This window comes from Durio zibethinus, chromosome 19, assembly GCF_047325235.1.
Source record: "Durio zibethinus cultivar Kanyao isolate XHJ-2024 chromosome 19, ASM4732523v1, whole genome shotgun sequence".
Lineage (NCBI taxonomy): Eukaryota > Viridiplantae > Streptophyta > Magnoliopsida > Malvales > Malvaceae > Durio > Durio zibethinus.
In genome coordinates this window covers 3,321,689-3,337,692 of record NC_143180.1, presented here as the reverse complement: position 1 = coordinate 3,337,692, position 16,004 = coordinate 3,321,689, and the positions used below count along the sequence as shown (strand labels likewise).

The 16,004-nt window shown below is 31.3% G+C and overlaps 1 pseudogene across 1 annotated transcript; it reads right to left on the bottom strand.

Annotated features, from left to right (window-relative positions):
* Window positions 1-306: 306 nt before the first annotated feature.
* On the bottom strand, window positions 307-2,112 carry LOC111309825 (3-ketoacyl-CoA synthase 19 pseudogene; annotated as a pseudogene). Its single transcript, XR_016330507.1, has one exon. The product of XR_016330507.1 is annotated as a 3-ketoacyl-CoA synthase 19 pseudogene (transcript).
* Between the last annotated feature and the right edge of the window lie 13,892 nt (window positions 2,113-16,004).

The window sequence follows — 16,004 nt, the reverse complement described above, 5'->3', positions numbered from 1 at the left end:
AACTTAAAAACATATCCTAAATCCTAAGGAGAACCCTGATTTTCCAATTCTCACACTTTTACTGTATTCTTATGGAAAAAGTAAGATCATTTTTATATTGTGTGAAGTGCAGCAAGCTCTAATAGACATATTTTGTAGGGCATATCAGGGGTTAGAGTTTCTGCTAAAGAAGAGCATGTGCAGATTTAGGTGGGGTAATGATTTTAAGCAGGAAAGAAGAAAAATATTAAGCTTTGAATGGAAAGTTTAAATCCTGAAGTAAAGAACAAAAGGGCCTACCGCAGCTGAGTGACACAGCCCCCAAAGTCCTGATATTTCAGGTGCAGTTCCACAGAAGTGCTGTTATTTCAATTAATCTTTCAAAAAAATAGAATGTTGAATCAACAATTTGAAGAATAGTTTAGTACATCCCCTTCTTAGGGAATAAAAATTTCCATGCTATGCTGGTTTTATTATCATTGGCCAGTTTTTCCTTAAATATGGTTAAAATGATAACACAAATAAAGTTTATCAGAAAGAGTTTATATAATAAGCAAAAAGATTTTACGAAATAGTTTAAACTAAAGCCTGAAATTGGCAAGTGATGAATGGTCCACCAAGCGAACTAAGCTGTTCTCTTTGTGATTGATCCTGGTTTGCGGTCACACCTATTGTTCATTCCTTGACTCATTGACCCAACCGTATTTCTCCAGGAAAGAAGTATTGGCTGTAGATTTTACAGGATAGCGACTTATGCAGTCTTCCCAGACATTGACATCCTCACAGTTTTTCATTACTTCCCATACGCAGTTGTTACACTTGAAACCGGCTCCAAGACTGATCATTAAAACTCTGTCTCCTTTCTTCAGCCGCTTCTTAGCTTCCAAATAGCTTAAGACATACCAGATTCCAGCAGCTGAAGTGTTGCCAAATCGGTGAAGTGCCATTCGAGTTGGCTCCAGATCACACTCATTCAGCCCCAAGCTTCTGCCCATTGCATCAATTACTGCCCTTCCACCAGGATGAATGCAAAAGTGCTCAATGCCAGACTTAAGATTCAAACTTGCTCCTGCTGCTTCAGGAGTTGAAGTTTTGCTCTTACTTCTCCAATAAGATGCTATTGCATAGCGAACAAGTTCCCTTAGCGGTAAAATTTTGGGTACTAGAACTCGGAGATTCATGGTTACAGCTTTACCAGCAGCCTTTGGCAGGCTTTTAGTTAGGAAGAAACCACAGTACCCTTGTGCATCTTCAATTCTGGTGCAACTTCCATATGCTTCATCATTTGCACCGGCATGGATTCGAACCGAATGTTTCAGCTTCAGCAATGCTTGATGCCTAAGAGATCTTTTGTTTGTCAAGAGCAAGGAACACCCTCCCAGCCGGAACAGGATATTGGGGAGCATCATGGATCTCTCTTTGCCACAATACCAATTTGGACTCAAGGATTCTGAGCTAACAATAACTGCATATGCATTCTTGTATGTCTTGAACAAATGCTGGACAAGATCAACAGCTATAACACTTGCACTACAACCCATTCCAGTTAGGTTGAAGACCTTAACATCTTCCCTCATCTTGTAGCGGTTGATCACTCGAGCTGGTAGAGAGGGAGCTGAAGAGATCATCGAGACAGTGACAACAAGAATATCAATTTCTGATGGAGAAACTCCTGTTTTAGCAAAGAGATTGTCAAGAGTACCAAAGACTATATCATCAATCTCTGAAAGTGCATCAGAAAAATTGGGAGATTGTTCTGTTCCAGCAATGACATTTTTTGGGCCATAAGTTTCTTCCCCAATGCCTGCATTGACCATAGCCTGTAGCAGAAACCTGTACTCTTCCATACCAAGATTTTTGTTCCTCAAGATGAGTTTCCCACAGGTTTCAGTATCAAGTGTCCTGTCTTCAGGAGCCTTATAACACTCATAGGCCAAAATATAACAGCATTGATTTCTCATTTGTGAAACCAACTTACAAATGAAGAATATGATGCAGTAAAGAAATATTAGCCATATTGTCATGAAGAACTCCATTGACAAAGAGAAAGAGAAAGAAAATTTAAGTTCTGAACTTTTTTCAGAGCTTGTACAAGAACTATTTGTCTCTGATATATGAAACCTAACTTGCCTCTATTTATACTTAATTTTCAATCTTTTTGGCACTGTTTTAACCTAAAAATAGGTGAAGCAATGCTGTACAGTTTGGATTGCTCTTTATCTATTTAGGTGTGGAAGATAGACTCTTGAAAGAAGGTTTGAAACGTCCTCAACAACTTGTAGCACGGGACTGGTATTGACTATTGAGCATTTACTAGGTTTTAGTAGAGTAGGAGATAGCAGTTGCATTAAGAGAGTATGACATGGGCTATGCAACTGGAAAATGGGTGCTTGGATGGAAACAAAAAGAAAAAGAAAATGCAAAATTTCCCTAAAACTGGCTTTGAAATTTATTATTGCAGCGTTATTTTTTGTAAATATGTTTGTTTGGATCTGTTATAAGAAGGGATGTATTGCTTAAAAAAATCATATTTGACAATTTTTTTTTTTTATTTTTACTTTTTGTTATCTTATAAGATGGATACAAATTTTTTCACTCTATTTACAAATAGTTGTTTCATTCTAGAAAAAGAAAAAAAAAATTGAAATTCCTTCTGGAAATTAAGTTTGGCACAGGTTTTGGCAACCCAAGTCTGATAATAATAAATACCCAACAGCTGTTTAATGCTCAAATTATTTATATTATCTCATTAAAATAATCATTAAAAAATTGTAATTTTATAATTACATGTGAATGACCTGGCATTACAACTCTATAATAAATAGATACAATCAATTATATTATCAGAAATAAGCACAAATTTTACGTGAAATTTGTGAATTTTTTAATTAAAAATAATTTAATAAAAAATTTAAATTAATAAATTGATAGAATTTAATATGAAAATTAATATTATGTCAAAAAAAAGTTAAAAATGTTGTTTATAATTTAAATTGGACCAATATTTATTTACAATAAATACGTTATCAATATTTTTACTAAAATATCTATCTAAATAATATATCAAAATTTTTTCAAATTTTTTACCTTTGATTTATGTACCGAAACCTTTCAATCTATTGATTTTAATTTTCAAGTTTAATTTTTATTTAATTATTTCTAATACAGAATTTTATAAACTTCATGTAAAAAATTTCATCTAATTTTTTTTTTAGAAATAAATATTGTACTGTAGATTAATTTAATGTTTAAATTTAAAATTTAGTTCAATTAATTTATATAATCATCTTTAATAGATGATATTTAACATGTCTGAAATTCAAATTCTAATATCTATAATCTATTTTCTTATTCCCATATTATAATCTTCTTTGTATAAAAATAATTTAAAATTTTATATTTTAATATTAAAATTTATTACTATACTTTAATTCTATTAATTTATATTTTAATTTTAAAAAAACTTTTGCTACATGGTCAGCCAGTAGCATGGGCAAGTGGGAAAAGCCATTAATTTCCTCTAGTAGAGCAGACATACCATTGAAGTTGCATATGTGGACCATTCACGCTTGCAACTTGCTTCATTTTTTTAAAACACAGCCATGACACATTAATTACAATTAGGTAATTGCAGAAAAAAATTAATATCATCATAACAAAGTATCATAAGTTTTGTGGTCTAATCTCACCGTGGAACCAGCTCAAAAATACGTTTTTCTTTTCTTTTTTTTTAACCATCTCAAAATTATGTTTTATTTTTTTAATATATAAAACTCTTATTTTTTATATTTTAAAATTACTTTTTAATTTTCATTTTTTAATTTTTAATTGAAAACTCCAAAAACTTTTTACCTTAAAAAAATTCTACCTAATGTATAATAGGACTAATTCATTTAACCAAGGAAAAGGCTTTGTTTATAATAATGCTGAAAATTGCAAACCCTAATTGATTCCAATAAATATGGAATTATTTATCATTATTTATTAATTAAAGACAGCTAAACAAAAAGAAGGAACACCTCTTGTACGCATTTATGTGGGTAGTTTTTTTTACTGCAATTTGATCTAACCTTGCTTGCTAATGTTCCATATTTAATTTGCAAACAAAAAGGTTAAGGAGACACATTATTAATTTTTACTTGTTTTGTTTTGAGACAATTTATTATGAAAAATGTTTAATTTATTATGAAAAATGTCCCAAACCTTTGATCAAGCGGCTAAAAACGCTTAAAAGGGATATTAAAAGCCTAGTTTCGAATTAAATCTCTCCCTTTTTTTTATTTATATTAGTGTCACGATTTAAGGAAGAGTCCTGAATCCTACATCGAATATAATAAAAGGGTCTATGGGATATAAAAGGGTCCACACCACCTCCGCCTTGTGAGACGCCTTTTGTAGGACAAAACCGTGAGGTCAGAGGGACCAGAACGGACAATACCTCACAAGGGTGTGAACCATAGCGGGAAGGCTGATTTGAGATGTCGGAAGGGTGAATGCCCGGGTCCCGGAGCCGCACTGGTTCGGAGCTTAAGTCTCGACTCGTGACAAGTGGTATCAGAGACAGCCTTAAACCGTTCGATCCACGTCAAGCACCTCGAGGGAGGTAGACAGGGTGACCAGCTTCCGTGACGAGGGCGTCACGAGGTTGAGTGCGGGAGAATGTCACGGATCTAAATAAGAGTCCTGAATCCCACATCGAATATAATAGGAGGGTCCATGGAGTATAAAAAGGTTCACACCACCTCTGCCTTGTGAGGCGCCTTTTGTAAGACAAAACCGTGAAGCCAAGGGGACCAGAGTGGACAATACCTTACAAGGGTGTGAACCATGACGGAAAGGCTAATCTGGGACGTCGAAAGGGTGAATGCCCGGATCCCGGAGTCGCGCGAATTCGGAGCTTAAGTCTTGACCGGTGACACTAAAACTTTACCCTTATGATGTAATCAAAAAAATGTTTAATTTTTTGACAATTAAATTAAACCACTTGTAAAAAACTTGAGTAAAAGGCAATTCATTGGAATCTGTAAATTTTTGTTTTTATAAATAATTTTCATTTATAATTTAAAAAATTTACATTTATCATAGATTGGTATTTTTTAAAAAATTAATCATAAATTATTAGAAAATAATCCTTAAATTAAGTTAAATATTTAATATGATATATTAAAATTTTAAAATATTTATTATAATATTTAAATTATAAATATGTTAATTAATGTGATATTTAAAGGTAATTTATTAATTCGTATATTCACATCGTATAAAATATTGATAATTATTATATTTGTATCATATTTTACACGAAAATTATATATTATAATTCTGTCAATACAAAAACATAAAATATTTTTTGTTGTTAAATCCATATATAATTTTTATTAAAATTTTAAATCATATTATTTTCATATTATTTTCGTATCATTTTCGTGTTATATTATTATTATGTTATATTTTAAATTATTATATCTACTTAAAAGATGTTTATTCGTCATATTTCATCATTATCTTAATTTAATTACACTAAAAATTAGTATTATATTAATTAATAAATTTATAATTTAGTTATTATATTAAAAATTTTTTAAATTTAAATTTTATATTAAATATTTTATTATAATTTAAAGATATACATCTAACAAAAATATCTATACTGATGTTGCTTGTTACAACACATTGCACACCGACATGTGTAGAATTTTTTTTTTTAATTTTTAATTTATTTTTAAATTTTTTTATCCTGTTACATATTTAATTAAAAAATTTTATGTGCTTAAATTTTTTAAAATTTATAATTTTTGAATATCAACTTTAATAATATACCAATTAACCTAAAAGTTAATTGACGACATATGTAATAAGTTAAAAGCAGAAATTATTTGTCAAAAGTTAACGGTCAACCCATCTCGCATGTGTTACATGTTTAAGATGTATTGAACTAGACAACTCACCTGTCGTACGATAAATCATTCCACATGTCTGCATCGAGTCACGTGGATTGACAGATGGGACATTTCCCTTAGTCCATTGAAAAATTAAAAAAAAAAATCATCAATATAATTATAATGCTAAACATAATTTTTTAAATTATAAATAAATAAATTTTGATTAACAAATACTTTTAAGATTTTTTTTAAAGATTATTTATCATTTTATTTATAATAATATTATTTCATTAAATATAATAATTAATAATTAATATGTCGATTTTCAATACATTAATAAAAGACATTACTTTTTATAATAACTTTAAAAAATGTCTTTAAGATACTCTTTAACAAAACCCTAAATAAAAATAATGCATTTATAAAAAGTCTTGAATTTTACTCCAAAATAATTTTTATAAATAAATTAATATTTTTATGCCAAAATTTTTTATGATAGGAGTAAAAACAAAATAGCAGTAATGGCCCATTATTAATTTTATTTAAAGTTACTATCTGCCTTTAACAGCTTCGCCTTGGTGGACAAGGGATTCATTCATTGCTAATAATAATTTGTTAACAGTTGAAAAGTTAATTTGTCAACTTGATTGGTGAATATAATCATTTCTTTTTTTTTTTATTTTAAAGAAAGATTATGATCAATTCTTTTCTCTCTTTAATTGGAGCACCTCAATAATAATAATCTGAGTTTTATAAATTTAAAATTCATTCTTCCTAAAATAAATTTAAAATTCAATCATTTAAAAAAGAATTTAAAATGTTAAATTATGTTAGAAATCTTTATATTATGTTAAAATTTGAAATTTAATCAATGTATTATAATTCAAATAAATTTGAATTTTATATTATTTTATTTAAATAATTTAATTTAATCATTAATTTTGATAAATTTTTGCTATTAAAAATATTAATGTGTAGTTGACTTAACAATATAGACATTAACTTTGTTGAAGTTAACAAAATCAACGTCATATTAATAAAATTAATGTTCACATAATTAATTCAACTATCACGTCAATAATTTTTAACAATAAAAATTTAATGGTGTTAATAATTATCATAATGTTATCAAATTAAGTTTTTATAAATTACAGTATAAGATTATTAAATTAAAATTATATGAGAACTAAATTTCTATAAATTACAATATATAAACTAAAATTTAAAATTTAATAAAATATAGGACCCCTAATATAATATGACCAATTTAAAATTATCATTAAGATTAAAATTATAATTTTGAATCCAAAAATTTGACAAATTTTCACACCAGCTAGGGAGACATGAATGCATAGTATCCAGTGTCCTAATAAAGCAGGAAACACATGCAGACATAAATGCTGCCGGTGGTTTCTTTGGTAAACATCTTAATATTTCTTTGTCTCATCAATTTTCTTCATCCGTCCATTGATTTTGTTGTCCGCCATTAATTTGAGCTACCCATATTTGTTTGACTCAATTTATAATAGACGTACCGTAAAAAAATCAAACATTGAAAAACTTGACAATTTCTACGAAGGTCAGGATATGAAAGAGAAGATGATGACTTTTTGAAATTTCAAGTGATATGATTCCTTCATAAGTTAAAGTTAAATGATCGACGTCTTTTTCAGGTTTCAATGGACAAGGTCAAAGTGAAATCATAAATTAAATCGTTCATATAATTTTTTTAAAGACCGATATCTTTTTTAAATAAATCAAATTTCGATATTACATTCGTTAAAAGATACAATAATATTTTTTGAACCTATTAAAATTAGTTGATCATTCAAAAAATTTATTATGAACTTAAATTAGATAAGATTAAGCTTGATTTGAGTCTATATGAATTCAGTTTATGAACACTTCAACGTGGATATCCTTTCAAAAGAAAATTTTAATTTTTTTTATAAATTAAAACAAAAAGTGCTAAATCCTTTTTTTTTTTTTTTTTACCTAAGAATTCCAAACTTGGCCCTATTCAACCCACCTGAGAAAATGAATTTCCCACCAAACGGGCGTCCTAATTAACCGAAAGTAATGACTTTTCAAATCATCACGGACACCAAAACACTTAAAATGACAACGTTAACCGAACCAAGAAGAAGAAAAAGATGGCATCACTTCCGTAAGCCGACGTGACAGTACCCTAAGAAAAATCATCGGTCAAGCCGAGGACTTTGGCCAATTTGCCATTGGGTGTCCCCAGGGTCCTGTCTTTATCTGGTTCATTTTCTCCAAAGCTTTCTCCGACTGTCGGAGACTGAAATTGGGTTTGATCGTGTTCGAAATGTCGGGTGTAATCCAACTTTCTTCATACATAAATGTTGGTTCTTACAAAACAATAGATGGACAATGTGATGAACTTCATGGAAAAGAGCAATTGAGGCAGGAGCAAGACCATGGCAGAAGATAGTGATGTCAGTTATTAATATATTAGGGTTGGGTTAGTTACTAATTTAGTAGCTAGTAATACTCTACAAATTTGTATTTTTTACAATTTGCACGATAGTTTCACAATAACTTTATTTAAATAATTTATGTCTGTAACTGATCTCTCATGAATGGAAAAGATAATTTCTTTTCTGAATCCCTTTTTATTCTTTTTTTAGTCTCATCAATTCTTTTCTATTCTCTCCTTAATCTTTTCAATTCTCCTCTATTCTCTTTTTAATCTTAAAACCCTAACCAAGTTACAACTGAATCGTGACAAATTGGTATCAGAGCCCATTGAGATCTCATATCAATGCAAAGAGTATCAAACAATTCTCCATTGTTGAAAACACTCAGTTGAATAGCTTGCATGAATAGGATTAGAATATCTTGACGCAATTGGAGAATATAAAGGCAACATAAATTTTCATATCAAAATTATGGGAAGATAAAAAAAAGGAGTTGAAAATCAAAATGGCTGAGAATCATAATAGTTTGACCAAGATGTTGGAATCCTTACTGTAGAAAGGGGAATTTCCAACCTAGCCAGTTTTAGGAGGAAAGGAGCATGTTGGGAGTTCTTATTTCGCTCCATTGGAGCAAACCAAAAGGGAGGGTAAGAATTTTATTGAGATAACTATTATTGATTAATATAATAAGTTTATCTATAGACTTGATGGTCTAGGGTTACTACCAAAACTTCAACAGGACAGTAACATTAATAATATACATAATAGCGTGATAACAGGTAAACATATTGAAGCTTTATCTAAAACCATCTACCCTCTAGGCTTAAATGCGTTTAACCTTCGGCCAAAAATCAAACATCCATTATTCGAAAGTGAGAATCCTAGAGGATAGTTAAAAAAATGTCAAAAGTATTTTACCATTTTGGAGTATCAGATCATCAAAAAATGTAGATAGCTATTATGTATTTAGCTGGTAAAGCAAAAAATTTAGTTTGATGGATACTTTATGCAGAACCCAAGATTTACATGGTAAGAATTTTTTTATGATCTCTGCTAGAGATTTTGTGACAAGACTTATTCGGATGTGATTAAGGAATTCAACAAGCTGACTCAAAAGAGCACAGTAAAATAATATCAAGAGAAATTTGAAGAGCTCAGGCCATTCATGTTTCAGAATAACCCTCATTTAGATGAGTTATATTTTGTATCTAGTTTTATAAGTGGCCTAAAGAAAGATCTCAAACCAAGAGTTAAGTCTAGTGAGCCTCAAACTTTGGCAGCAGCATGTAGGTAAGCTAAATTACACCAGCTAACCTTAGAAGTTGAATACAAAAGAAACAGACCACCTATTAAACCCAATTCCACTAATAACACTTATACTCCTTTTAAAAACCCTTATAACCCCTGGTCCCAACCATAAAAAGTCATCCCAATACAACGTCAACTACATAGAAGCAAACTCTTCTAGAGTCAAGAAGATTACAAAACCTATGCTTTAAATGTGGTGAAAAATTCTTTCCTAGGCACATTTGCAAGAACAACAGTTGAACTCCATGATGGTGGAGAAATTTTCAAAAGAAAAAAAAGATGATAGGGAGCCAGTTGACAAAGTCAGGACATTCATAATGAAGTAGACCAAGTGAAAGGTAATTTGAAAATCTCTATTAATGCTCTAACAAGTAACACTGGGTACAACACGCTGAAGATACAAGGGAATATGAAGAGGAAACCTTTGAATATACTTATAGACAACGAAAGTACTCACAGTTTTGTGACTCTCAGATTGGCTAAGGATGGGGTAGAGTTGATGTGTAATAATCATTTAGCTATAATTGTAGCTAATGGTGAGAGGTTGTATAGCACAGCTAAATGTAAACAGCTTGAATGGATAATGTAGGGGCATAAATTTACTCATGATCTAAGAGTTTTGGCATTAAGAGGTAGTGACATGGTGCTTAGAGTTGATTGGATAAGGAAATATAGTCCTCTTATATTTGATTTCAATGACATGTTAGTGACTTTAAAAAAAGAAAGATAATAAGTTACATTAAAAGGTGGTCCCAACAAAGCTAGCCTAAAGCTTATTTTTGGAGATAAATTACAAAAGCTAGTTTGCAAGGATTTTGAGATGTTGGGGGAAATGTTCATGATCATTGGGAAGTGTGATCATATGGAACACCAATTGTGCTTAAGCCAATAATAGCTTCATATGAAGACATATTCAGGAAGCCTATAAGATTACCATAAAAAAAAGTGCAAGATCATAGCATACCCTTAAAATCAAGCTCTCAAACTGTTAACCTAAAACCTTACAGATTTAACCATTATTAGAAGAATGAGATTGAAAGGCATATAGTAAAATTTCTTCTGTTATACAAATCATCAAGAGCCCTTTTGTTTCTCCATGTTTGTTAGTTAAGAAGAATGATAGCATCTAGAAGATGTGTATCAATTACAAACAATTAAATGCAGTGATAATGAAAAATAAATTCCTTATATCTAGAGTAAAAGACCTTTTGGATAAGCTGAAATGAGCCAATTACTTCCAAAAAATAGACCTCAAATCAGGATACTGGTAGGTAAGGGTGAAAAAAGATGACATTTATCAAATAACCTTCAAAACTCATCAAAGACATTAGGAATTTAAGGTAATGCCATTTGAACTTACCAATGCACCTACAACCTTTTCAGTCTCTCATGAATGATATTCTTATTTTTAGTTCTAACTTGAGAGAACATACAGAACATTTAAACATTGCATTTGCAATACTGAGAAAAAACAAACTATGTGTAAAAAAAAGTAAGTATTTTTTTGGTCAAAGACAGGTTGAATATTTAGGGTATATCATATTAGCTGAAAGGGTATCTACAGATCTTACTAAGATAAAGCAATGTAAAACTAGCCACAGCCTAAGAGCCTTAAGTCTTTGAAAGAATTTCTTGGATTGACTAAATATTACAAGAAGTTCATAAAAAGTTATAGGGAGATCAGTAAGCCACTAACAGATATGCTTAAAAAAAATGGGTTCAAGTGGACACCTGTAACAATATTAGCTTTCAATTCACTCAAGGAGGCCATGTGTTCTGCCTTTGTCCTAGCATTGCTTAATTTCAATAAACTTTTTATATTAAAAATTGATGTTAGCAACAATGGGATTGGAGTTGTTTTATCCCATGATGGAAAGCCAATAGCTTACTTAAGTAAGGCCTTAGGTACTAGACATAAAGACCTTTTTATTTATGAAAAGGAGTATCTAGCCATTCTAATGGCAATAACAAAATAAAGACATTACTTGAAAAGACAACCATACATTATCAAGATAAATCATGAAGCCTTAAAACATTTGCTTGAACAGAAGTTGACAACCACCATTCAAAAAAGAGGACTAATAAAATTGCTTGGGCTAGATTACTCTATATAGTATAGAAAGGGCATGATGAATATAGCAACAAATGCCCTATCCAAGCAATATAAGGAGAAAGTATATAAACTATAGCTTGCAATCCACTACATTTATACCAGAATGGGTGAAGGAGATCGAGTATAGTTATAATGGTGATACACTAGCACATGAGCAAATTAAGGCTTCTATCATCCATTCTTTTGATAATTCTTACTATTCATTCAATAATGGAGTTTGAAGACTTAAAGGTGTATGTAGGTAATAGTGGGCAATCAAGGGAGAAAATTTTACAAGCCTTGCATGATTCACCTTAAGAAGGCGTTCAGGAATTATGCCACCTACCACAAACTTGAATTGAATTTTTATTGACCTGGGATAAAGAAACAAGTCTGTAAGTATATCTAACAATGTAATACCTATCAAAGGAACAAAGATGAGCATGTTCCTTATCTTGGTCTTCTGCAACCAATTCTTATATCACAGTAAGCCTGGGATGTAATCAGCATGGATTTTATTGTAGGGTTGCCCTTAACTAAAAAAATTAGTTGTATTATAGTGATGGTGTATAAATTCACTAAGTATAGTCACTTCCTTCATTTGTCCCATCCTTTTACATATATGAAAGTAGCTCAAATATATCTCAACCAAATTCATGAACTACATGAGACTCCTAGAATTGCTATTTTTGATAGGGATCCAACCTTCACTAGTCTATTTTGGTAGGAGTTGATGAAATTATTGAAAATCATAGTTTATTTGAGTATAGCTTATCATCTAGAATCTGATGGGCAAACCAAAATGGTTAATTAGTGTTTGGAGTAGTATTTGCAGTGTATGTGTTTTTTCAAGCCTAAAAGTTGGGTTTAATGGCTACCATTAGCCAAATGGTGGTATAATACAAGCTATTACACTTTTTTAGGAATGTTTCAATTTTAGGTTTTATATGGTTATAAACCACCAGCCTTAGTGTGGGATGCAAGTAGTCAAGTAAAAATGGCGAATGTGGAGGAATTACTGAAAGATAGAAAACAAGTTAGTAGGTTGATGGTTGATCAGTTAAATAAAGCTTAATAGAGGATGAAATTGTATTCTGATAGAAAAAAAAAAGTGAAAAAGAATTTCAAGTGGGAGATGAATTGTATTTAAAACTCCAGCCCTATAAACAAACCTCTTTGGTGCTTCAAAAGGGTTTAAAACTTTCATCCAGATATTAAGGTCCTTATCCCATATTAGCCAAAATTGGTTTAGTTGCTTATAAATTGCAATTACCTTATACTTCTAAGATTCATCCAATGTTTCATGTTAGTTTGTTAAAAAAAAAAAAAAAGTTAGAAACAAGGTAGTTTCTAGCCTAGCTCTATCAGAAACTAATGAGGATGGACAATTGCTTGTATATCCCGCTGCTGTGATTGATAAATGAATGATTAAGCGGCACAATAAGGCTATCACCCAACTCCTAGTGGTATGGTCAAATTTAAGGCCTAATAACGCAACTTGGGAAGACTATACAATACTGAAGTCATAGTTTCCAGATTTTGATCCTTGGGGACAAAGATGTGGTGAAGGGGAAGGTATTGTGATGAACTTGATGAAAAAGAGCAATAGTGGCATTAGTAAAACTATGGCAGAAGATGGTGATGTCAGTTATTAATATATTGGGGTTTGGGTCAATTATTAATCTAGTGACTAGTAATACTCTAGAAATTTGTATTTTTTACAGTTTACACAATAGTTTCACAATAACTTTATTTAATTAATTTATGGCTATAACTAATTTCTCATGAATGGAAAAGATAATTTCTTCTCTAAATCCCTTTTTATTCTTTTCTTAGTCTCCTCAATTCTTCTCTGTTCTGACCTTTGTCTTTCCAATTCTCTTTTGTTCTCTTCTTAATCCAAAAACCCTAACCAAGTCACAATTAAGTCGTGACAGACGAGGACAAAGGGTAAAGTAGACAGGGAAAGGGTTGAGGAAAAAATGTGACATTTGTAATATGGAATTTGGAGGAGGAAGAGGACATGATGTTGATGGGATTCAAATAAAACCCAATTCAAAGCATATATTTGGCTTGATAGGTGTAGCTTTAAAGATTATGGCTTCACTTCTATTGTCAATTGGTCCTCCTCGCATGGACGAAAAGTTTGAAAAGGGCTGCTTGGGAAGGAAATGTTAGTGAATTGTAGAGATTAATTCAGGAAGATGGAAACGTTTTGAAGCTAATTGATAAGGTGGAGTTGAACAATACTCCATTGCACATAACTGCTGCTGAAGGGTGCATTGATTTTGCTATGGAGACAATGAGCTTAAAACCATCGTTTGCTAGGAAGCTAAACCAACAAGGCTTAAGCCCAATTCACCTTGCAGTGGAAAAAGGACATAAAGAGCTGGGGCTACTTGTCATGGAAAATGCTAAGATCTTTCCTGTGTCAAAGGAAAGAAGGTTGAGACTCGTTTGCAATATGTAATAACAAGAGAAGAAAATCCTCAAATTCTCTTGCCCAGATTTCTAGAGGATTGTCCTGAATATATCTGAGATCTGACAACTGAAAACCAGACTGCTTTACACATAGCAGAAAGAAACAATAAAGAAGAAACTCTTAAAATACTATGCAAGAAGCTTAGGAAGACTAACTATTTTCATGATGTGGTGAATCAGAAAGACAGGAATGGCGACACTGCTTTGCACATAGCTGCTGCATGCGATAATTGTCACAAGGTCAGTAAAAGATGAATTCTTTTCAGATTGTAACGTGAACCATTTGTAGCTTTCATATCTCAAACTCTCAATTAAACAGATGATCAAACTGCTATAAAAATGCAAGGCTGACAAGCATGAGACTAATCAGGCTGGCTCAACGGCACTAGATGTTGCAACAAAGAAAGCATTAGTATTCTGCTTGGTTCCAGGAGCTTCAACCTTTCCATATAAGTTGCAGGAACAAATTCTCTAGTACGTGACAAATGCATCAACAATGATTTTTCATGACATGGATCGTATATCAAGTGAGGATGGCAACATACCATGTCCCCTCCAAATGGACGATATATGGCGTTTGCAATTTATTTAGGTGCAAGGAGTAATGCTAGCTGCTTCAATCTAAGATATTTATCCTTTACTCACTCTACCCTTACCCTTTACCATTGGAGCAGCAGCCCAAGTGATGGACCGAAATTGTTTCTTGTTTCTATGTTGTTCTCTATAATTTTTAGTATTTCAAATGTTTCAACTTTTTTTTTTTCTTTTCGTTTCTTATCCTTCACAAACTGATGTAATCAGTTGTGAAGATTAGAAATTACCTACAGAAGAGAATAGAAAATTCGAGAAAAGAAAAAAAAAAAAAAAAGAAAGTTATGTTTAAGTATTATTAAAATTTCACCCACTTTACTTTAAAGCAATTGGAGGAAATCTCAATGCGTCCATCATTTTCCACTCTCACTTTCGTCTCCAAATTACTTCTACTTCTTTGGAAAATTCAAAATATATTGCCTTTATCAGTTACTTTTCATGATTCAAGTTCAATCCCACCTCCGGGAAATTTATATAAAAAAAAATCACCACTTAAAATTCTAACATCCCAACTCATTCATGTCCCAAATCAGGTGTCATTAGAATAGCCTCTGTAGTTAATTTTCAATCAAAGGATAGAAGATTTGATATTGCAACTTAGGCTCTATTTAGATGAGCCATAATATTAGTTGCGGTGAGATTGAAAACAGTAATAAATTTTATCATAACTGTGATTGAAAAAAAAAATTATTATAATTGCGATTGAAAAAAAAAATTTAATGAAAAATTTATGTTGATTTAATTTTATTGAAGTTAGCGTTTGATTCAACTGAAAGTGCAATGAACTTAATTGTACCGCACCTCTGGTGTGGTGAGATCAAAACAGAGCCTTAATCTAAAAAAACCTTCCTTTTGTCTTGCCTGGAAGAATAAAGGAGACTAAACCTCACTTCTCAGGGCCCAAATGAGGACAGCACATTATCTAAGGACCCGGAAGCATAAGGACAGATGATTTTTGGTAGTGGAATATACCCGATAAATGCAATGTGTCAAAGTGCAAAATATCATTGAAAAAGCTGTTTTCTGTAGGCACATACGACAGAGGCCACTTTGATTTTGCGGATGTAATATTGTTCTCCCTCCTCAACCACAAAAAGTATGTGCCGTTAACCAATATGGAAATGAAACGAAACTCCATATTTACCTTGTTCTGTCCGTCTACTCTAACGGAATATAAGTAGATTAAAGCCTTTCAATTATTTGTCTATATGATTATTATTGAATTTTTCT